The sequence below is a fragment of the Stigmatopora nigra genome, chromosome 18 (assembly GCF_051989575.1).
Source record: "Stigmatopora nigra isolate UIUO_SnigA chromosome 18, RoL_Snig_1.1, whole genome shotgun sequence".
NCBI lineage: Eukaryota > Metazoa > Chordata > Actinopteri > Syngnathiformes > Syngnathidae > Stigmatopora > Stigmatopora nigra.
The window spans coordinates 10,337,298-10,360,360 of NC_135525.1; the positions used below are offsets into that span (position 1 = coordinate 10,337,298).

A 23,063-nucleotide genomic window follows, 5' to 3' on the forward strand; every position below is an offset into this window, starting at 1 on the left:
ATAAATAAATAAATAAATAACCAACATAATAGGAAGTCACAACATTTTTAATGTCAGTCCACTTGAAGAATCACAATAAAAGCATTCAATTTAATCATATAGATTATATTGTTTATTTTTTATTTTCTTTAGGGTTTGGCAATATTATGATGACAAATGTGTGACTTAAAGTTGGGAAAATATGCTATATATAAATATATATGAATATATATGTGTACAAAGTGTTATGCAGGATGTTTCAGTTTTAACAGTGACTTTTATTCTGAAGTGAGCTTGCAGCTGGCTGCAATCAAGTGATTACACTAGTCGGACATCCTGTTTCTGGACATATGCTTCTTCATCACATGGCATCAAACTTTTATAGTTTTTATTTCAAAATTATAACTTTTCACAGAATGGGGAGCTTTTTTTGGGGAGATGCATCAAGATAAACAAAGGAGGAACTACTCAGATCTGCAAACAAAGTTATGGTGAGTACAAAATCTTAAATAATTGTTTGGAAATGCCTACCCAGAATGCTGCAATGTTTGTATTAGTTTATATAAGGGATGATATACATTTTTGGATGTACTGCATTGATTTTAATATAATATATCTAATAATATTTTGAGGATTTGCACAGAGTCGGGATGCAAAAATGTGCAAGTACTAAATGTTTGTTTACATCATGTTTTAGGAAGTTCTAGGAGTAATGATTAGAGCTATGCATTGAATTCAATGCTTTTATTGTCTTTATTCAAGTATCATGAAATTTAAAGCTTTTATCGCATAGTGCACAAATAACAATAACAAACAAATATAATATGATCAATAAATAATATGTAGATAAATATTATGTAGCTTAGATATGGGTGGCAAGCTTTATTTTGAAGGTAAGTTGGTTTAGATCATGAAAAGTTGGCATTTTAATGGGGTTTGTTTGTGTATCTTTTTTATTTTTAAAAGTATATTTATATTTTTGTGTATTAAGTACTTTAGTAGTGTCAACATCAGTTCAATTTTGACTTTCACTGCCTTTCAAGGTTTACTTTTTGTCACAAAGTGAAGTTTTTTTCCTATAGAAAGTAAATAGAATTTTAAATTATTTCTGTACTGGGAACCTTAACGTCGATTCTCTGTTAAAATAAGAATTGTATTATTTTGAAAAAACATTCTTTTTATTCCAGCGCACAAATTAGACATATGTTGCTTTAGTGACGCGAGTGACAGTGTCGTCTTTACAGCCATGTTCATTTGCATAAATCAAATATAGGCAGAGCCCAATGGTGGCCCATAATTACGTTCTAATTAGTCATGTTTGGCAAGCAAAACATCCGCTTGGCTGCCTTGCTTTTTTGGCACAAATTCTTTGCCTAACACGTTCAATTTTGTTCAAACCAAATCCGGACACCTTCCCTTCAGCCCCAATACGTCACCCCCAATGTTTTCCTCCACTACCAAAACATGTAAAATATACTACAAAAACTTTGAATAATATACCACAAAAATTTAGAAAAATATACTACAAAAATTTGTCTGTAAATAGAATAAAAAAATCCCACTTATCCTCCCCACTATGTAACAATTCTTATCGTTATTCTTTTTCAAAACCATTTAACCTGGTCAAGGGGTGCTAGAGTCAATCCCAGCCCATTAAGGCCAACACCCTAAATGATTTCCAGCCAATCAGAGGCCAAGATGACAACATGCAAAATTCAAATAGGAAATTCAAAACCTGGGATCGAACCCTCACTCACAAAACTGCAAGGCCATCGTTCTTACCACTTGTGCACCGGTCCGCCTAAAAATTTTAGATCTAAAAATGAATAGTTTTACCAAGGTGACTTTTTGTAGGTACTCGTTTGGAACGTTAAGATGAACTCCCTCCTTTCTATCGGCCAATCACGTGGCAGGGATTCTGGCTCAGTAAATCTAATTGAGACTGTATAACTTGTGGCTTAATACTGCCTGTTTCTGTACATTTTGAACCGCCATTTTGGATCAAAGTGCTGCACACTCCTTGATTTTACTCAAAGTGAAAACCAAGGTGAGCAAGCACCGCTCCATTTGCGTCCCGATGTGATGACCAAGCTGGGTCGTGTAGCGGCGTCAGCGGGAGCCGGCCAACAGACGATGTAATCGCGCCGTAGGTCCGCCGAACAGATGCTCTGGACCGATGCCGGCGTTTCGGACGGGCCGGGCGGGATGCCGGCGATTTGGGGGGAATTAGTAGAGACAACAAGGGCTCCCCCGGGCCGTCGGAACTAGGCTGACGCGTGGCGCTTTGGCTGAGCGACGGCGACGGAGCGGAGAAAAAGCAGCTGTAAAGGTTTGCCGTTGAGGCTTCTTTTTTCCCCACTCTGGCGTTTGTCCAGCAGACAGGTGGCTGCCCAAGCTGGGATCTCAGCCACGGGATTGGACGGAAAAAAGCAGGGAGAGTCTTTGGTGGCGGGAGTTCATCTTAACATTCCAGACGTGTACTCCTAAATTTGACCTTGGCAAAGATCAGGGTTGGGCTGGGGAATGGGGGAATCTACTTTTGAGTGTCCCTTTTGTTTTTTTTCTTCATTTTAGTTGCATTCGCTTTTTGTTAGGGTGGTAGAATTTATTCTGAAAAAAACCCACGGCGTAATAATTTTAGGAAAGTATTTAATTTAATATGCCCTTCACAGTCAATATATAAAAATAGTACATGTACATAGACATATACTACATGTGCATATAATATATTTACATATGCATTCACATATAGGCCATGTACATATAGTACAAATACGTATTGTACAGATACATGTATGTATGGTATAGATACATGTACGTATAGTACAGATACATGTACGTATAGTACAGATACATGTACATATAGTACAGATACATGTATGTATAGTACATGTACATGTACATATAGTACAGATACATATATGTATAGTACATACAGATACATATACGTATAGTACATACAAACATATATGTATAGTACATATCCATGTAATATATGTACATATACATATGATACATGTACATATACATATAGTAAATATACATATACATATGATACATGTACATATACATATAGTACATGTACCTATAGATATAGTACATATACATATAGTATATGTACCTATACATATAGTACATGTACCTAGAGATATAGTACATATACATATAGTACATGTACCTATACATATAGTACATGTACATATACATATGATACATGTACATATAGTACATGTACCTATACATATACATATGATACTTGTACATATACATGTAGTAAATATACATATACATGATACATGTACATATACATGTAGTAAATATACATATACATATGATACATGTACATATACATATAGTACATGTACCTATACATATACATATGATATATGTACATATACATATAGTAAATATACATATACATGATACATGTACATATACATGTAGTAAATATACATATACATATGATACATGTAAATATACATATAGTACATGTACCTATACATATTCATTTCTTGTAATTTGTTTTATTTTTCGACCTAATTACCGTGTTTCAATTCCGAGTAAATGGAGAACAGTGTGAGACCCTTTTTTTTTCTTATACACCCAAGATTTTTGGAAAGAAGACAGGTTGCTATTCTTGCAGACCTGAATCCACCCCAAACCCTGTTTTAGCAACAGAAAAAAAAACCTGCTCCTCCTCCTTTCCTCTTGTTATTTGGCCCAATTTTCTGGATTGAAAAGAAAACCAGATGACAAAACAATTGCGCCTTAGCAACAGCTATTGATGCATATTTCCCTCTTTTGCAAACTTTTACCACAACCTTGAGAAGAGAAACCAAAAGTAAACATTGTCATTAATTGCAATGACAGTCTAATTATAAAAAATGTTTTTCCTGAAGGACGACTGAATTTGTCGCATCTGGAAGAAAAAAAAATAGATCTCGCAACTCCCAAAGCAACAACTCGGAGGACGCGGAAAAAACGGGGTGCCGTTCTTCTTCTTTTCTTTTCATTCTTTTCTTCTTTTGAAAAGAATACAGTTATTATTTTCTCACTGTAGTTACTGCGTGGAAATATTCACTCTGTGGAGCCACAACAAAGGCGGCGCTTTTGTCTTTGTGCGTTTTTGCGGGTGTGCGTTTTGGTGGACATTTGACAATAGCACACGAGGACAACACTGGCTCTTAGCACGCTTTGAAGTGGAGACCCAAACGGGTTCGAGGCCCGCTATCTAGTATTTTCCATTCAAAAAAATACTTATAAAATAGTTTGCCCTCGTGGACTGACCTCCATCGTGACCCAAACTTTCCAAGTACATCCCAAAATTTAACACAAGGGTGTTCAATTTTTTATTAATATTTTTCTGCTCTCTTCTGAGGGTCACTTAAAATAAAATAAAATATAAAATAAAAAATACTGCATGACCTGTAGTAAGTTTTTAGGTTTTTACTTCTTAAAAGATGTTATATTTTAAACCCTATCAAAAATTGGCATTTGCAATTCACAGTACATGTACATATACATATAGTACATTTACGTATACATATAGTACATGTACAGATACATTTGGTACATGAACAGATACATATAGTACATGTACAGATACATATAGTACTTGTACAGATACATATAGTACTTGTACAGATACATATAGTACTTGTACAGATACATATTGTACTTGTACAGATACATATAGTACTTGTACAGATACATATAGTACTTGTGTAGATACATATAGTACTTGTACAGATACATATAGTACTTGTACAGATAAATATAGTACTTGTGCAGATACATACAGTACTTGTGCAGATACATATAGTACTTGTACAGATACATATAGTACTTGTACAGATACATATTTTGTACCTGTACATATACATGTAGTACCTGTACGTATACATATGTAGTACCTTTACATATACATATGTAGTACCTGTACATATACATATGTAGTACCTGTACATATACATATGTAGTACCTGTACATATACATATGTAGTACCTGTACATATACATATGTAGTACCTGTACATATACATATTTTGTACCTGTACATATACATATAGTGCCCTGAGCAGTTGCCCAAAATGCCCCTTGCAAAAACCGCTCTACATCCCGCATTTTTCGTACTCAATTTTTCGGTTCCAGCTGGACGCTAAAATTTCCGCGACAGATGCCGCGCTGAAGCGCCCCCTGCCCGACCCTGGCCTCTAAAACCCCCTTCCCCGTGGCGTGACGACTCGTGCATATCCAGACCACATTCCCTGTCATCATCATCATCATTGTGGCAAAGGACGTCAATGTGCTGTTTAGTAGCGTAATGATGGACTCATTTAGCTCGACACAATTAGCTTTTATGGCAAAACAATGGAGCACCTGCAAAGAAGCGCATTAAAAAGCTGCTTTTTTTTTTCGCCCTCACATTCGAATGGTCAAAAAACAAGCCGGCTTTTTGTGTTTGTTGTTTTGTGGTCAAAGACATTTGGACTAATTATTATTGTACGGTTATCGTAGATTACGTTGCTAAGCGCGTTTGTCTCGAGGGTGTAATTATCCATCTGTAAACTGCAAAAGGTTGTTTAGCACAGCCATGCAAGGCATTTTATTTTCAGGATAGGAAGGTCACATTTGGTCTTTTTCAGGTCTCAAAAATTACCGTATTTTCATGACTATAAGGCACAACGCATTATAAGGCGCACCCTCAATGAATGACATTTTTTCCATATATAAGGCGCACTGGATTATAAGGCTTACTGTCTATTTTGGAGAAAATTTAAGACATTTAAGTGCGCCTTATAGTGGTGAAAATACGGTAATTGCTATTGACTTCCAGGTATGATACACAGTCACCTCTAGAGCCAGCCATTGTTGATGTTTTGGATTTTTTTTGTATCAAATCTTGCAGTGGGGGAGGAGCTATATGATGGAAGATTTTGTAAACTAAGATGGCATCTACATATTTAACAGTATTGTTTCAGTTCAGGCCTTTGTGTTTTTTTTAATATCCGACAGTGGTGTTTTTTCGTTTTTGGTTTTCTGTTTTTTCCATATATAAGGCGCACTGGATTATAAGGCGTACTGTCTATTTTGGAGAAAATTTAAGACGTTTAAGTGCGCCTTATAGTCGTGAAAATACAGTCATCATTTATTTCTCTTTATCAAAGACGCCGGATAATCACCAACATTAAGACTCATTAAATGATGTCAAAGGCAAAAAAAGCTATTTTTTTACGCACTGCCAAATGATGGTAATAAGTCAGTCTTTCCCATTTTTTATATTTTATGGCTGTCATTTTCTGCGAGTGTTCTTTGCGAACGTTCTCAGGTGATGAAAGCAGCACGTCGCCGCCGTCTTAATGGATTTTTGATTTATGCAATATTTAGACGGCAGAGTTTGGCTTCTCTCTCTCTCAAAGGAGCTAAATTCCATTAGCAGGTAAAAGCCCATCGAGATAAACGGCCGACTTGTTTTGTTTGCACGCCGCGTAATGTACACGCTGTGTCGAGAACTTTTTATTTGTCTCGCTCGGTCAAAGTGATATGCTGCTGCTTTTATTGTTTTGTCTTTTGTGCTCGCCGTGGATTAAATGGATCTCGGCATCTCTTCGGGTGACATATTTGGAAACAAAATGGAGGCCGCTAAAAAAGTTTACTTGTTTTTAAGAAGGAAAAGTGAGCGTGTCGGCTATAACTTTTGCTTTAGTGCTGAATAAATCTTGTTCCCGGTTATGGAAAAGTATATTTTTATGGTTACAATTCGCCCCCTTAGGTACTTTGTACATTTATATATTGTCGATAGTCAAATTGAAGTAGTTATGTTACGAGATTTAAGTTATATTTCCGGATCCAACCAGGAAACATCTACTTGACATACCTGAGCGGGTTATTTTTTTGTTAGTCATTGTCTTTCGTCATAACCTAGAAAAAGCTAAAAGAAAACGTGTTTATTCCAGAATATATTTTTGAACTGACTGGTAAATAGAATACATTTCGCATTAAACCATATCAGAATAGATGCTTTATTCTATATATATATATATATATATATATATATATATATATATATAGAACAAAGTGGCTATTTGGTTTTATAGTATTAGGACTACAGGTGGTAGCGGAATAAATGGGATGGGCATAAAGAGTATCAATGGAACTTTTGACTCGACTTAGCCCCGCCCCTTGGTTACAGCCCCAAAACCGAATGATCCTGTATTTGAGAAGTGACTCTTCCAGTTCAGGTATTTATTCCGAGACGTAATGGTGACTTTGTACTTTATTCCAGGACAATTAAAGCTATTTTCTAGATAGCAAAACCTTACCTTACCTTATATTTCACAGTAAATTGACCTAGTTTCGACCACATTCCAAAACCGAATTAACCACTTTAGGCTAGACTACAGTATTCCTTATTTAAATCGTCGTCTGTTAGTCTGCATTCTAAAATGTTGAGGGTCAACGGGAAGGGGAATAGCGAGGTGGAAGGATGTTGTTTACAAAAATTAAACTGCAAGACGAGACTCAATGAAAAAGAAACAACCAAAACTAAAAGACAGACAGCGGTTGACTAGACAATCCAGAACAGGTGGGTGACATGACTTGAAATTAATCGGGATAGACATCAGGCCTGACTCAACAACAGGTGAAATCAATGGCTAATCCCAAAAGGACTAGTCACACAAAAACAAAAAAGCCAAAGCGTAAAAAACACTTTAAAAACAAACCAAACCGCAAAAAAATCCCAAACCTAGCACAGTCAAATCCTTCAACCCGATCAATTATATCCCCAAACATTCCATCAAGCCTTATTCCTATTCTGCATTATAATTTTATTCTTCTTCTTAAAATGGACAATAAAAATGAGTTGTCCCTCATTAGTCCCGCCCATAATTTGAGGTCCTCCATAATCAAGACAGGTTGCTGTCACACGGCCACGATTGTTATTGTTATTGTGAGGCCGGCATCCAGGAATTGGTGACCTGTGACCTTTCATTTGGCATGTCAGTCCCCCCAGGTCTGGATACCTGCACCTATGGAGCCAAGCAAGACCCCCCCCCCCCCTCACACTGTTATCCATCTCCTGCAACTGCCCCACACTTGAATGTAGTGACATTTGTGAGGTGCTTGGCAGTAATTGTCAACCACATGGTGACTCCTCGTTTGTTTCCATGACATTTCGCCTTTGCCTGATTGTCTGTCTAATGCGGGAGAAGGCAAAATTAATTGGAGTTAGCCCCTAATCTGTCTACTGGAAATGTCACCCCCTTTATTGTTACGCCCAAGTCGACATGTAGGCCATGTAAGAATGAAAGAAAATTAAGAGAAATGAAAAATTACAGGAAGAAACGAACAACCTACCCCAAAAAAAATAGGTGCGTTAAGATGGTGACCTTTTGCGAAAAACGTTCTATACTTGTCCTCTTTCTGTTTTTAACCGAGATATTAATTGCTGACATTTGCGTATGGGAGTTCCTGATTAAATATCCTCACGGAACACGAGTTCTACTCATTTGACAAAAAAAATGTGTTAACACTCGTCCTTGGATAACGACTGAATTGGGCTGGATTGCTTTAGAGTAGAATTTATTCCGGAATGTAATAGACATATTGGAATGGAATCTAAATAGAACCGCCTTGAAATTTCGTCAAAATAGGTCATTCCTTGCTATGTATTTGTCATGAAGTAGTCAAGAAAAACTAGAAGAAAGTAATGGTGCAAAAATTCGGATTTTATAGAAAAATAGCTACACAAAAATCCTCAAAACTGGGATAAAGTTTACGAAAATAAAACTAAAAAAGGGTAGACCTACACCAACTAACAGACAAAACAATTACTTACTCAAATAGGAAAAAATACTCCCACAAAGTCTTTCGAAACACACGGCGTTTACATACACAGACTTGAGTTTATGTCTAATCACAAACACAGCCAAAACGCATAGAAAACACGCAGTATTATTCAATATTGTTTTGTATTACACCAAATACTGTATTTTTACAACAAATGCCAATTTTCTATCTTGTAACGGGGGCACTTTCCGTCATCAAACCCAAAAACTGATTCATCTGTTTTTAGGGCAACCTAGACTGTTTCAATTCCCGATTTTTATTCCTTTTTTTTTGAATGATCTTCCTCGCCTTGCCGCTAGCGGCCACAAGGTCGACTTCGAGATGATGCGGACGATGAATTAGTTTTATGTTTCATGACACCAAATCCATCTGCCATCATTGACGGCGTTTTCCCACAATCCCTTGTGACAAACATCCGCTGTCAATCATCTACAAGTCTGCCTTTAAATCATCCGATTGAGTAGACCACTTTATTGTCTGACATTTTATACAATTGGAATAAAGACTCCAAACCAGAAAAAGTATTTTTTTCAACACCATAAGCTTTATTATCAGGAAAACATTTAAATAAACACTAGCACAACATTATTAGTCATTCTTTTAGGTGGCCAGATATAAATTTTTTGGCAGCGTAAAACCCTTGCAAAGATGTCTCAATGGAGTCAGGGAAACTGGTTGGATCTGGATGGAACGTTCTAAAAACAAGAAGACATACAAAAAAATATAACTAGTTTGCTTTGAAATAGCACTGTTCAATACAAAATACTTTGTTTTTGGCTAAAAGCTCTGTTTTGGTTGCAACTGCATTGGACTTAGTTGTGTTAGGTAATTCGATTTCTGGTTAAAAACATTCAAAACAAACTTTACAAGTGGAAACCTCCAAAAAATAAGACTTAAATTGATAATTTGCTTTTAAATTGCAGGTTAACTGGACCATTCTGTTTCCAAATTGACCGTTTATTCCTGAATTTAGTTTAAAAATGGATTACTAGTCCATTCTGGAATAGAACATAGTTGACAATTTATTGATTTGAATTGCATTGAATGCTTTTATTGTCTTTATTCAATTAAAATGAGATTTAAAGCTTTCAACATAGTGCGCCAAAAACAAGAACCAAAAACAAACCAATAAACAATCCCTAAATTTAGTCTCAAATTACAGGTTAACTTGACCAAACAGTCTCAGAACTGACTTTACAATCCAGATTTCTAGTCTAAAGTGAACTCTTCCATTCTGGAATAGAACATAATTAACAATTTAGTTTAAAATTTCCGGTTAAATGGACCAATCTAGTTCAGAATCCACCTTATTTTCCCAAAAACTAGTTTTAAAATGGAATATAATTCACCCATTGCACTATATTTTTAAACCTCAACAATTCTACGTTTGTGTTCAGAAACTAAGTTATACCCTAAGCTTGTATTTATATTTCGGAAATAGAAAAGTAGGGCTACTTACACACAAAGAACCGAAGGCACATCCCGCACATAGCGACGACCGAAGAAATCTGTAGTGCCCGCCCACATTCGGGGCTCATCAGGCAGTCCCTCGTCTTCAGGCAACATTTCGGACACTTGCTACCCCCTTCGCGGTCACGTTTGCTTTCGGTCACCTGGACCCTCTCGGGCTGACTCTGGTACGGAGGAGCCCGGGTGTCGTATGGAGGAACCTGGGTACCATATGGGGGAGGCTTGTCATCCCACTCGTCGTCGCTCATGTTGGGGCCGGAAGATACTTGAAATTCCTGAACCCCCCCCAAAAAAATAGGGAGTCAACATTTGAGAGATTCCTCGAACCCAAAATACAACAAAAATAGTTTAAAGTCAGAGTTCAGCTTGGCAAAATGTACCCAAATGTGTCCTTTACGTGGACAAAATCATGTATTTCTATGTAGTACGACTACTTTTGTCTGAGAAGAAAATGCGATAATCGAGGGATTACTGTAGTGTTTATAGGAGTGATTATATATTTGCAGTTTTTCAATTGTTACGGATATGTTCCGTGATATTTGAGGGATTACTGTAGTATTTATTTAATTTATTTTATTGCTATGACTATAATCTCATTGTTTTCTGCTCATGATACTACTTTTTGAAGAAATTATTTCTCAATTTTAACCCTCATACTGCAGTAACTATTCTGGGATCTTTTTTACATATTTATTATCTTACTGCTATGAATTTACTCTTAAAAAATGTATTCTCCATCCACAACTCCAAAAATGTCAACTTTTCCATGACAAATTGCAAATTAGACTACAAATTCATCCCCAATTAGGTTAAAAAAAATCACTTTCTCGTCTTCCAAATAACTTTTATTCTCAAATAACTTGTAAAAACAATTTTCCTTTAATAAACAACCTAATTCTCCTCCACCAAGCTTCACTTTCCACACCCTGTCCTAGTTTATTCTTTTAGAATTCCTCCCAATGGGCGTATTTTTGTTTTGTTTTAGTTTTTTTTATCTGGCAACCTGAATTTCTGGTTGCCATATCTTTTTCAAAACACTCCAGCAATAGGAATTCGACCTTCCATCTATTTTACAACACAATTCCCGTACATTTTAGCCTCTATCACCCACACATCAGCCCGTCAAGTCAAATCGATTCTTCCACCCCGATGAACGCTCTTTTCGCGCCGCCCCTCCCCCGACATCGGATATTCCGCGATAACCCGGATCGGCGACTAATAACATTTTGAGAGCGAGGATAGGGTCCCCCCCCCCCTATTTGTTCCATCCCGAGGTAAATTCGATTGTCTATTTCCACGGGGGAAAAATGGCGGCGGCGTTTTTTGAGTGCACCTCTTTCCCCGCTTTGGAAAGTTGGCGGCTTTTCAATCATAAGTAATGAAATTCCATCCGAGCGAAGGGAAGGTCCATTAAGAAGAGGAGGGAAAAAAGGGATTCGTGCTCTTACCCGGTGCGTTCTGTCGCTTTTAATTTCCTCACACGGCGAACGAGGCTTTGCTTTGGTCTTGAATGGCGTGGGTGTGGCGGCCAGTTGGACAGGTTGAGCGTCTTTTAAAGGTGAGGTGATTGGGTCAGACAAAAAGGCCCAATTGGGGGAGGAGTTTAGGTAAAGGGGGCGTGGTTGCCGTAGAGGAGTGGAGGTAAACAAATTGAAGATGAAGGGTCAAACACGTGGTCTACTGGGTTGTTCTTTTTAGCTTAGTCATACTGTACGTACATAAGGAAATACTGTACCTACTACCTATTGTTTATGTCACCTTTACTTGACTACATATCTATGATGACTACTTACTTATTGATTATTTATCAGTTGCTTAGTTTTTTGTTGTTATTTATGCACTTTTCTACTTTTTTTCATGTGACTACTTAATATGTGACTACTTTATATGTGCCTACTTAATATGTTACTGCTTAATATGTGACTACTTAATATGTGAATAATGTGACTACTTAAAATGTGACTACTTATGTGACTACTTGTGACTACTTCTGTGACTAGTACTTATTATGAGACTACTTGTGACTACTTCTGTGACTAGTACTTATTATGTGACTACTTAATATGTGACTACTTAATATGTGACTACTTCTGTGACTAGTACTTATTATGTGACTACTTAATATGTGACTACTTAATATGTGACTACTTAATATGTGACTACTTATGTGACTACTTATGTGACTACTTATGTGACTACTTATTATGTGACTACTTATATATGATGACTATTTCTTATTGATTATTCATCTGTTAGTTTTTTGTTGTTTTTTGTGACATTCCAATACCTATGCTTTTGACTACTTATTATGTGACTACTTATTTATGTGGACTACTTATCTATGATGACTACTACATATTCATGTGGACTACTTGTCTATGATGATTACTACTTATTCATGTTGACTACTTCCGCACTTTGCTCCTTATATTGATGACTACCTATTATCTGACTACTTAGTATATATTTATTATTATGATTGATAATTTATTAGTCCATTTGTAGTTATTTGTGCACTTTAAATCTCATTCTTATTGTATAATTAGTATAAAAACAGTAGAAGAATTTTGAACACGAGCCACATTCAAAACAATACAAAAAAAATACCGTCCAAAACTTGCAAATCAACTTTGAACAACTTCGTCGCCAAGTAGATCAAAGCGATTTTCTCCCTTAAGATAAAACCTACTTTACAAATATATAATGATATATATATTTTCCACTGCCGCAGCTCCACCAGTCGTAGCTTAACTTATTCATCAGAAAATAAACTTCAAAATATTCTTCCGCGTCATCAACGAGGTTCCCGAAAAAGTCTGGCGAGCTGATGACCGATAGCGCTCGTTAATTGAGGCCTTTTATTAGTAGTATCAATCCAGCGGTTTGATTCATTAGCACAAAAAGAGCCGCCACACACCAAACAGAACGCAAGCCAGACTCCTAATGAATAAATAAATAAACACGTGGTGTGATCCATTTTTGATTGCACGGCAAATTTAATCAAGGGTTGAAAAATAATTTCAAGGGAACAAATAATTGGACCCCGCTTCAAAGTACAATGGCCGACGGTGCGCTACTTTCAATTAGATTCATTTAGTAATGGAAAGATTTTTTTAGCAAGACATTTATAATATCGTATTTTATGGACTTAGGTAGCTTGTTTGGATGGGGATTTTTTTGTTTGTTTTCTGAACAAAAGCCTGTTTTTTATTTAATTCTTTTTAGGGTATAGTTATACTTGTTGTATTATTGTTCTAAACTAGTATAAGAAATGTGTAAGCTGCTCCATTTAACTTTTTTATTTGCTGTTTGGAAAATGTAAGTAATTTCTACTACATTCCCAAAACTACTTTATTCAAAGTTCCATTTAAAACTGTTATGCAACAAATAAAAACTTAATAATATGTAATATCTCAAATTCAAAGGCCACTCAAATATTTGACAGTACATAAATTAAAATACCTTGTACAAAATAGTTACTGGCGATGAAAAAAGACTGAAAATAACAAATATTTTGACATCATATTTTTATGTAGTGTCTTTGGGATTACATTTTAAATAAACATGGAGAAAGTATGACGTTTTTAAGTTTCAGAAAGGCTCAGAAAGTCTGCAAATTTATTTAATTTAAATCTTAGTCTGCAGAAGGCTCTGATTTTTTTAACTAGGTCTACAATGTCTTCTGTGTCTGTCTTGCTACTCCAACCAAGAAATTTCACCAAAATAGGATGAAGTAGACCTTCTAAAAAGTGAGTAATGGATCAAAAATATGTTTTTTTAGCAACTCTGTACATTTTGGTGACCGGGTAAAAAAGAATTCCATTCAGTCAAAATACTTTTTTACCCAAATACATGTAAACTTTGAGGACCAACAAAAAAATAACCGATTTAAAGTCACCTAACCAAATAAAACTCATCTTTTATACAACATTTTCCCGAAAAATATATACTTTCCACTTAAATCCAAGCTATAGACCATCGGTTTAATCGTCATTTGACATAAACATCGTTTCTAAATGTCATAAGACAGTCCAAAAAAGCGTAAAATTTCGACAAACTTAGTTGACAAGAACCAAAATAACTTCTGAATAATAACCTCCATTTCTTTTAAAGCCTTTTTTCCTCAATTCATTCTTTTTAAACATGTCACTTCCCCATTAAAATGACGTTCTTGTTTGGTCCAAATGTTGCATTCTCAAGTAAATCTGTCCGATAGACATGTGGCATTTGAAAGTGGAAGCTAGGCTGTTTAGTTCCGTGGCGCCGCATTCATACATAAAAAAATAAATAAATAATAAGAAATCGGTAAGGCGACAGGTGCGCCATCAAGCAGAATAATTTATCGTCTTCCTTCGCCTACTTTTTTTTTGCGGCTACGTTCGCTGACAGATCGCGTCTTGCCAGTTGCCAGATCCGACTAAAGATGGACCGCCTGTCGCGTTTGTGCCAGATAAAAAAATAAAGATAATAAGATAAGATAAGATAAGATAAGGGATTGTTTGCTTGGGCCGAGCGACAAAAAAAATAACAACGCTGAATGTCATAATATTGGTTTCGCTACTAAAATGTTATGTTTTATTTTGATGCTAATTGTATATTTGATATGATGTTATTTTAGCTTATCTGGCAACGTAAAAAAATAATAATGCCGAATATCACAATATTGGTTTCCCTACTACAATGCTATGTTTTATTTTGATGCTAATTGTATATTTGATATGATGTTATTTTAGCATATCTGGCAACTTATAGGTTTTTCCTGTATATTATACGTTTTTTGATCTTGTCAAACTTTTTACGACATATAATAACTTTCGTAAGGGTTTTTTTAGTACGTTTTTTTTGTAAAACGAATCTGGTTTTACCCATTTCGGCTCTAATTCTAATTCACTTGCATTTATATATATTTTTTTTATTTAATTATCGCTTAATAAGGGGAATTGCAATCATTAATGATGACATCAATTGATTGACGTGGTAGGGTAATCCAGCCAGTTGCTTGGGGCCCCCACCAATAAATAGGGCGCTAAAATATACTCCACATAAAGATAAGAATCATCCATTTAAAATGTTGTTAAGTCCAGTTTTGCCAAATATCAAAGACGAAAAATAGCAAGACGTTCTATTCTTTCATCTCCTTTTTATTCCATTTAATCTCTTCATCGGGCCACTAACAGAAAGTCTGTCAATTTCCAACAGAACAAGCGTGTAAAATACTTTTCTTTCAGCTAGATATGCCTCCAAAGTCTGAATGAGAAAAAAAATATAAAGATTTATGGAATGAGCGTTTGACAATAGCTGCAAACTTGCCCATCAAAGCGCGTCCAATTCAATTTAATTAAATCCCGCAGTGTGCGGCGATACAGTGTAACATCAGCGTGGAAAAGCCCAGAAAAACGAGCTGATCAACCTCTTTTCTTATAGATTTTTTTTTTTTTTTATCCTCCATTACCTTATTACAACTGTGCGCAGACACTCTTTTATTCTGAAGCCCTGAAACAGCAAAGCAGCCTAACTTTAGCATCAAATAATCATTTTTTTGGTCCATTTTTTGGCTAGTGCGACTTGAAAAATACAGTTATTTAAAAAATATTGTTATTCTTTATAACTATGCAAATATTGTACATTATGGTCAAATAACATTAATTTTGTGGCTATAAATTTCAATATATTAACAAAATAATCAAGTAACATCAATTTTATGGCTATAAATTTCAGTATTTTAACAAAATAATCAAATAACATCAAATATTTGGGTTATAAATTTCAATATATTAACAAAAAAATCCAATACATACATTTTTTATTATCACTATATATTTGAAGTATATTTTATATATTTTTTATTTGTTAAACATAATTAAAAAACTTTAACCAAATGCTACTATAGGCCTTTATTATGTGATTTTTTAATTTTAATTATTTTATTCCCTAAAAGTTGTTTCGCAAATAAGCAAATTGTTAATGATTCATAAGCCAAATCTAGAGTATAAAAATAGCTTCAATAAATGAAAAAAGTATGTTTACAGTCAAAAATTATTGGAAAAAAAGCTTAATAAAGTCCCCCAACCATGAATTAAACTTCACTATAAAATCTCAACAGCTTTAAAAAATAGCAAGTAAATTAAAACTCATGTGGGAATGTATCACATAATTTAATCAAAATGATTTGTGTTTATTAAAACATCCAAACCTCTGACACAAATACATTACAGCCAGACAGACGAAGAAGAAAAAGCAATATTCTCGCTGAAAAGATGATTTTTAATCAAGCTGACTTTGGAGAACTGACGCCAGCAACCAATACACTTGATTTAATTGATTGGGCTTATGAAAAATATACATATGGTTAATATGCGGATACGCAAAGTCTTTCTCCGTGTGAGTAAATATTTGTTAGCTGACTGTCAGGGTCTCGTAATGATGGACATCAATCTGTCAATCATCAGACTTGCTCAAGTGTGCGACTAATTATACATAATTCTTGTTACCGTTCCATCATGTCAACACTTGAATTTTTTGCCCTTGTCAATGCAACAGATGTTGTCATACTTTTTTCTAAACACGTTACAAGGAGTACTAATTAGTTTAGGGTCTTCAGAATTATGAAATATGAGAAATTTTGGTGATTTTTTTTTCTTTTTTAAAGAACATAGTGTAATCAAGGACTAGAAATAATAGCTTGCCCATAAATAGATTTGTTTACTTGGTAGCATTAGCATGATTAGGAGCAGTAGTAGCAAAAAAAATGCTACTTTTTTTCTCTCGCATATAAGCCGCATTTGTAACTAAAAAAATACTGATGACCGAATTAAAGGTAAGGCTTATATGTGCATAATTAGACTTAAAAAAGACAAAATGCTATAACGCAAGACAATTTGGTCATTTATTTTAATTAAGTGAAAAGATAAACTATTTTGAAGTCTATGAATGAAATTCAAGAAAAAAAACATTGTATGAAATGTTAAAAACTCACTTGTGTCTTTAGTAATAATAGTTGTACTCTATTAAAACCATGAATACGGCTTATACGAGAAAAATCGTAAATTCAACGATTTTAAGCAATCTTAAGGCTAAGGCTTATATGCGGGTGTGACTTATATGCGAGAAAATACGATTAGACATAGCAAATTTTAATCAAAGACCTCCAAGTCATGACAATGCTAACAAAAAGCTAAATTCTAATTGGATAAGCATCTAAAAAACGTATAATATAATTAAAATAGCATTAGCAATAGCGCCCCTATTGACATTTTCCTACTTCTTTTGGCTTTTAAGCTTGCAAATTAGTGAAATTTTCCACTTGGATTTGCCAATGTGTTTTCTGGGTTGAGGAATTTACGGTACTTGCTAACTTACTGCAAAGGCATAGCGATATAATAACCTCCACGTCAGCGTTTGTGGATATAGAAGGCGGGTCAGCACGTGGTCTTAAAAAAAAAGGTGAAATATAGCATTGGGAAGAGCCCAACCACTCCAACTTTTTTTATTTTTTTATTTTTTTTAATTTGGATTGGCAAGCCATCTGCCAGCAGGGTCATATTTTATCCACCAGTCGTTTTCTGAGTATTCCTGTTCCGTAGCCGAGTGCCTCTCCATCATGCTTGTCCGAAGGGATTTTTATTGAAGAACACTGAGATGGGATTGGATGCCGTGTGCGCGGGGGTGTTTGTGAGTGATTTTATTGCATGGCGGTAGCAGCAGGGGACTTTGTCGCTAGGTTACGATAAAATATGTTCACGTTATTTGCTGTCACATACTCGCTGTTTGACTCCTAAATGCATTTTTTTGTGGGGAATGGGGGTTGTTAAATTTGTTTTTTTTTTTTTGCTCCAACCTTTGACACTTTTTGGTAATTCATATAAGATAGCAATGGGAATTGTTTAATGCAATAATTTTTGTTGATTTTTTGTTGAAAAAAAACTATTTTTAAAGATTCAGCGCAAAAAAATGACATATCGACAAAAAATCGACAAAAAATCGACAAAAAATGACCAAAAAATCAACAAAAATCGACAAAAATTGACAAAAAATCGACCAAAAAATCTACCAAAAAATCTACCAAAAAATCTACCAAAAAATCTACCAAAAAATCCTACCAAAAAATCTACCAAAAAATCTACCAAAAAACAGACAAAAAAATCGACAAAAAAACTTAAGTTACCTGATAATGTGAAAAAAATGATTTATATCACCACAAAAACTAGGTTGAGCGTCTTTCTTATTAAAAATAAACAGTAAAAAAAATGAACAATTGAAGCAAATGGAGCAAAGACGCAAATGAACATGGCGCCGCAAGAAAACTTCATCGTACATAGCGAACACCCCCAAAGGGAATTCTCCGTTGGTAAACCTTAAAAGAAAACCCACCCAATTTAAACCTGACCTTTTGCACACAAAAAAATAAATAAAAAAACACCAACTCCGGGAAGGAAGCAATTAGCATAGACGTGCGTGCAACCCATCGTGTCGGTTCCCCAAGCCCCGCCCCCCCCACACACATCCTGACACCTCCTTGTTTTACTGCTTAATTTAGCCAGGCCACACAAGTATTTATCGAGAGAAGAAGACGGCGTATGCAAATGGGATCCGTTCGTAAATAATAAAACATCTACAGACGCGTAATTGGAAGCAGGTAGTGCGTATTTACTTATTATTGATGACCCTTCACTCCACTAATTTATATCGAGGGTGAAAAATACCAAAAAAATAAATTGGAGGGACACTCCTATCCAGCATGGGGCGCCCCAACTTCGAACCAAGGTCCACCTGTAACCCACTTCCCAGTTTTGATCACCTTAACGCAAAATATCATCGCGTTTAACCCACAAAATTATCGTAAATCCAGTTTATATTCTGTTGCAATTCCCAGTTTTACCAATAGAGGGACCCTGTCATTTAGACTCTTTCGAATTCATTCATTTTTTGATTCGCTAATGCAAACAAGTGTTTAGGGGGGTGCTAGAGCCTATCCCAGCTAACTACATGCACCTACCTGAATTTTTGGCCAACCAATCGTAGGGCACAAGACGGCAAAGGGTGACCAATCAGAGCTCAGGTTAGTCAATTTAGAGTATTTGACAAGCTAGACTTGCACGGAAGGAAAATAGAGTACCTAGAAAACACCCACTTGGAAAAAAAATGCTATTTTGGGATTGAACCCTCGACCTCATAACTGCGATGCGCACTTAAAAACCACTTAACCACCGTACTGCTTCCTAATTGTATGTTTATGATGATTTAGGGCCTTTTTTTTAGTATAGAATTGAATCATATTGAATTATTTGTATTTGCCAGGCTGCTTTTGGTTAAATTATTTTAGTTTTCCCAGTACAATTTCCCATTTTTTCCCTCAAAACGCACCCACAGGCGAACCACTAAAAAACCCCATTGGGGACCATAATTCTTAGTTTTCCACCAATTATCGTTGTTTGGAAATGTGGCACAGATGATTTCAAACGATAGACTGGGGGCCATATGTCTTCAACGCCATCTCTTTATGTTTTTAATCTTGCGTAGAAAATAATAATAATAATAAAAAATAGAAAAAAAACAAGGGAGTTTTACGAGAGCGCCATCTGTCTAATGAAGTGCAAGACGGAGGCACGTGGCGCATTTGCATGAGCCGCCACTTGGCGGAACGGCGCTCGCTCACGCTGAGCTGGTGAGAAACGATCACGTCGACCAATCGCACATTTTCAGCGGAAGATTACAGTCGTTTGTTTTTCGACTGTCGGGACGTTTTTATAAGATCTCGACAGTTTAAATCAGAAAATTAGTTTTTCTTAACAAAATGGATGACTATTGTTCATCTCTTATGATATTCACGTTTGGTAACTTGTCTTTGACGCTATGTTTTCGCATCTTTTTACATTTTTTGGGGGAGTTTGAGAGCAGATACTGATTTTTGGAACTTTGAAATTTTCAAATATCAAAAAAAAAATGTATGGGAGAGTTTTTTAAGGCTTTATTTAGCGCTAAAATGTTTGATTAGCTTTTGTTCTTAAGTGACTCAACCAAAGATACCCCGAAACTAATAATGTTGCATTCTGTTGCACTTCCCAGATTGAACACTAGTTGGAGCTAGTTTCTTTTAAAGTACTTCTTCAGGCAGCACTTTGAAATCAATGTAGGAAACTGTAGAATTACAGTTCTATGTTTATATTCAATAAGTAATCTATAAATACAAAATTCAGACAAAGTTATCTTGGTCATGTTTTTCGTCACTTTTTTTCCATCAAAAATATTTTGTTGTTTTTATCCTACATTTTTGCCTATGTTTAAATTACTTATTTTGTTGTAGAAAAACCCAAAATCGCACTTGGGTATTCGTCGAAAACCCTGCCAAACAACGAAAAAAGTGCGACTTATAGTCCAGAAATACGCTAGATAACAACTATTAATCAATCGTGCAATTCAGGGTCCATTTTTTTGTATTCTCCCAAACCTATCCCTTAAAAATACACTTATTCTGAATTCCAAGGTGGGTGGGTGGGGTAGTCCGAGGGTCTCTTTCACCACATCAGGTGTTGTGAAGACCACATTTTTCCGGTGTTGCACCGCATCGACCCGAGTCCCCAAAGGCACCGTGTCATGTCACTTGGCTACTCCATCTGTTTGGAGGCCGGTGTCCAGCATAAAGACCGCCATGTCCCCCCCCTCCTGGTCCATCTGCGGCGTTTAACCGGCGCTTGACAAAGCGTCCGACTCCGGGTGTAATATCCCGGGAGGCGTTGTCTTTCTCTTGGGGAATATGAGCGATGCCCGAGTCGTTGTCAGTCCCAGACGCTTCCGTCACTTCAGAGCGGAATGAGATTTCCTGGGAGACGTGGCGCCGCCTCCGCCATCTCATCCTTTTTACACGTCACCCCGGATGGCCGGCGGCTCGTCACCGGGCCGCCTGCTAGTGGTGGTGGACATATGTCACCGGAGACGTAGGAACGAGTGTCTTTGGGCCCTCCAGGGGAAGGGAGAATGTCTCGTCTGGCTTTCTATTTCATTCCTACCTGATGGATGCTCCACTATTTCTTTTGCTCTGTTTTTTAATGGAGTGGCTTTATGGGGTTGTGTGGTGGAAATTGGGATGGAGTGGAGGGGTCTTTGGGTGACCAGGGCTACATGGCTTTTCTATGGGTCATTCTGGACATCAATGCCAGGGAATGACATCATGGATTCATTCATTCTGTCATTTTCCATTGAGCTATTCCTCAATCAATTCAAGGTGTCACCCAACTACTGTTCATACATGGCTGGGATAAGCTCCGGCACCCCCGCAAACCCTAATACTAAATGACTTAATAGCATCCCTGTCAACTTATACATTTTTCCTATATTTAATACATTTTTATTTTTTGATCATTTCAAATTGTGCAACTTTTGTAGGATTTTTTTGTAGCTCCAGCACCCCTGCGACCCTTGTGCTATATATACTAAATGAATTATAATAGTATCCCTGTCAATTTATAAATTTTTCCTGTATTTTTATAAAAAAATGGATCATTTCAAATTGTGCAATTTTTGTTAGGGATTTTTTTTGGTTCCGGCACCCCCGCAAACCTTGTGCTAGATATACTAGATTAATTCTAATAGCGTCCCTGTCAACTTATACGTTTTTCCTGTATTTATGTTTTTTTATCATTTCAAATAGTGTAACTTTTGTAGTACGTCTTAAGTACGTTTTACTAGTTTTTTGGGTTAAACCAATTTTGTTTTACTCATTTCAGTTCTAATCCAGATTGGTTAGTAGACATAAACGTCATCCCAAAAGGCACCAAGTTCGTCTTTTCATTCATGTATTTTTTTCAGCTCATGGTTGGTTTTAATTTTCATAAAATCTTGTGTTGAGTTATTACAGTTTTGTGTTTTATGACCGGTCATCAAAATTTGCACACGATACTACGGCCGCATGCCATGATGAAAAATTAAATTCTCTTCTGTTTATTGTCGACCATCTGTCCCATGATGCGCTTCAAATTTGGTAGTCAACGAGCAAAAAAATCTTGGACCAATTTCTCCTTTAAAAAAAATACCTCTAAATACCTTAAATTAAAAATAAAACAACAATTGCTTTTTGGCTCTAAAACAATATTCAACAAACAAATCAAATATCAACAAGGGCAGCAAAAACCTCAGGCAAGGCCAAATGATTTATAAACGTAAAAAACAAATGACGCGTTAGGCCATATGTCCAAAAAGTCATTAATTAGTAGAGTTTGTTGAAGGCTACTTCATGAAAAAATGAAAATGCAAATTTGGCAATTGCACCATCAAAGATTTATTATCCGAGTCGACTTTTTCTCATATTGTTATTCGTCTTTTGTTAAATGTTCTTAAGTTTCTATGCTATGTTATGCTGTGTTATGCTATGTTATGCTATGTTATGCTATGTTATGCTATGTTTATGTTATTATTTGTTATGTTATGGTTAGGTTCATTTTTAGTTATGTTAGGTTATGGTTAGGTTCATTTTTAGTGATGTTATGCTATGTTATGTTTTGTTGTTATGTTATGGTTAGGTTTATTTTTAGTTATGTTATGCTATGTTATGTTTTGTTGTTATGTTATGGTTAGGTTTATTTTTAGTTATGTTATGCTATGTTATGTTATGTTTTGTTGTTATGTTATGGTTAGGTTTATTTTTAGTTATGTTATGTTAGTGTTAGGTTCATTTTTAGTTATCTTTAATATACATATAGTATTACAGAATTAATTAGTTATGTTATGCGCGTTTTGGGACGAGGATTCGTTAAACTGAGGCCTCAAAG

At 35.7% G+C, this 23,063-nt stretch overlaps 1 protein-coding gene and 1 long non-coding RNA gene across 2 annotated transcripts in view; one reads left to right on the forward strand and one right to left on the reverse strand.

Annotated features, from left to right (window-relative positions):
- Positions 1–388: 388 nt before the first annotated feature.
- The window catches only part of sdk2b (sidekick cell adhesion molecule 2b), a 197,720-nt gene continuing 175,045 nt past the window's right edge, over positions 389–23,063 (forward strand). The window contains exon 1 of the mRNA XM_077738362.1: positions 389–470. The gene's annotated coding sequence lies outside the window, so the exon portion shown is untranslated. The remainder of the gene's footprint in view (positions 471–23,063) is intronic.
- Positions 9,352–11,839, reverse strand: LOC144211756 (uncharacterized). The gene is made up of 3 exons (XR_013329647.1): positions 11,748–11,839; positions 10,289–10,574; positions 9,352–9,524 (listed from the first exon to the last, which is right to left on the reverse strand). It is a non-coding gene; the product is annotated as an uncharacterized LOC144211756 (long non-coding RNA).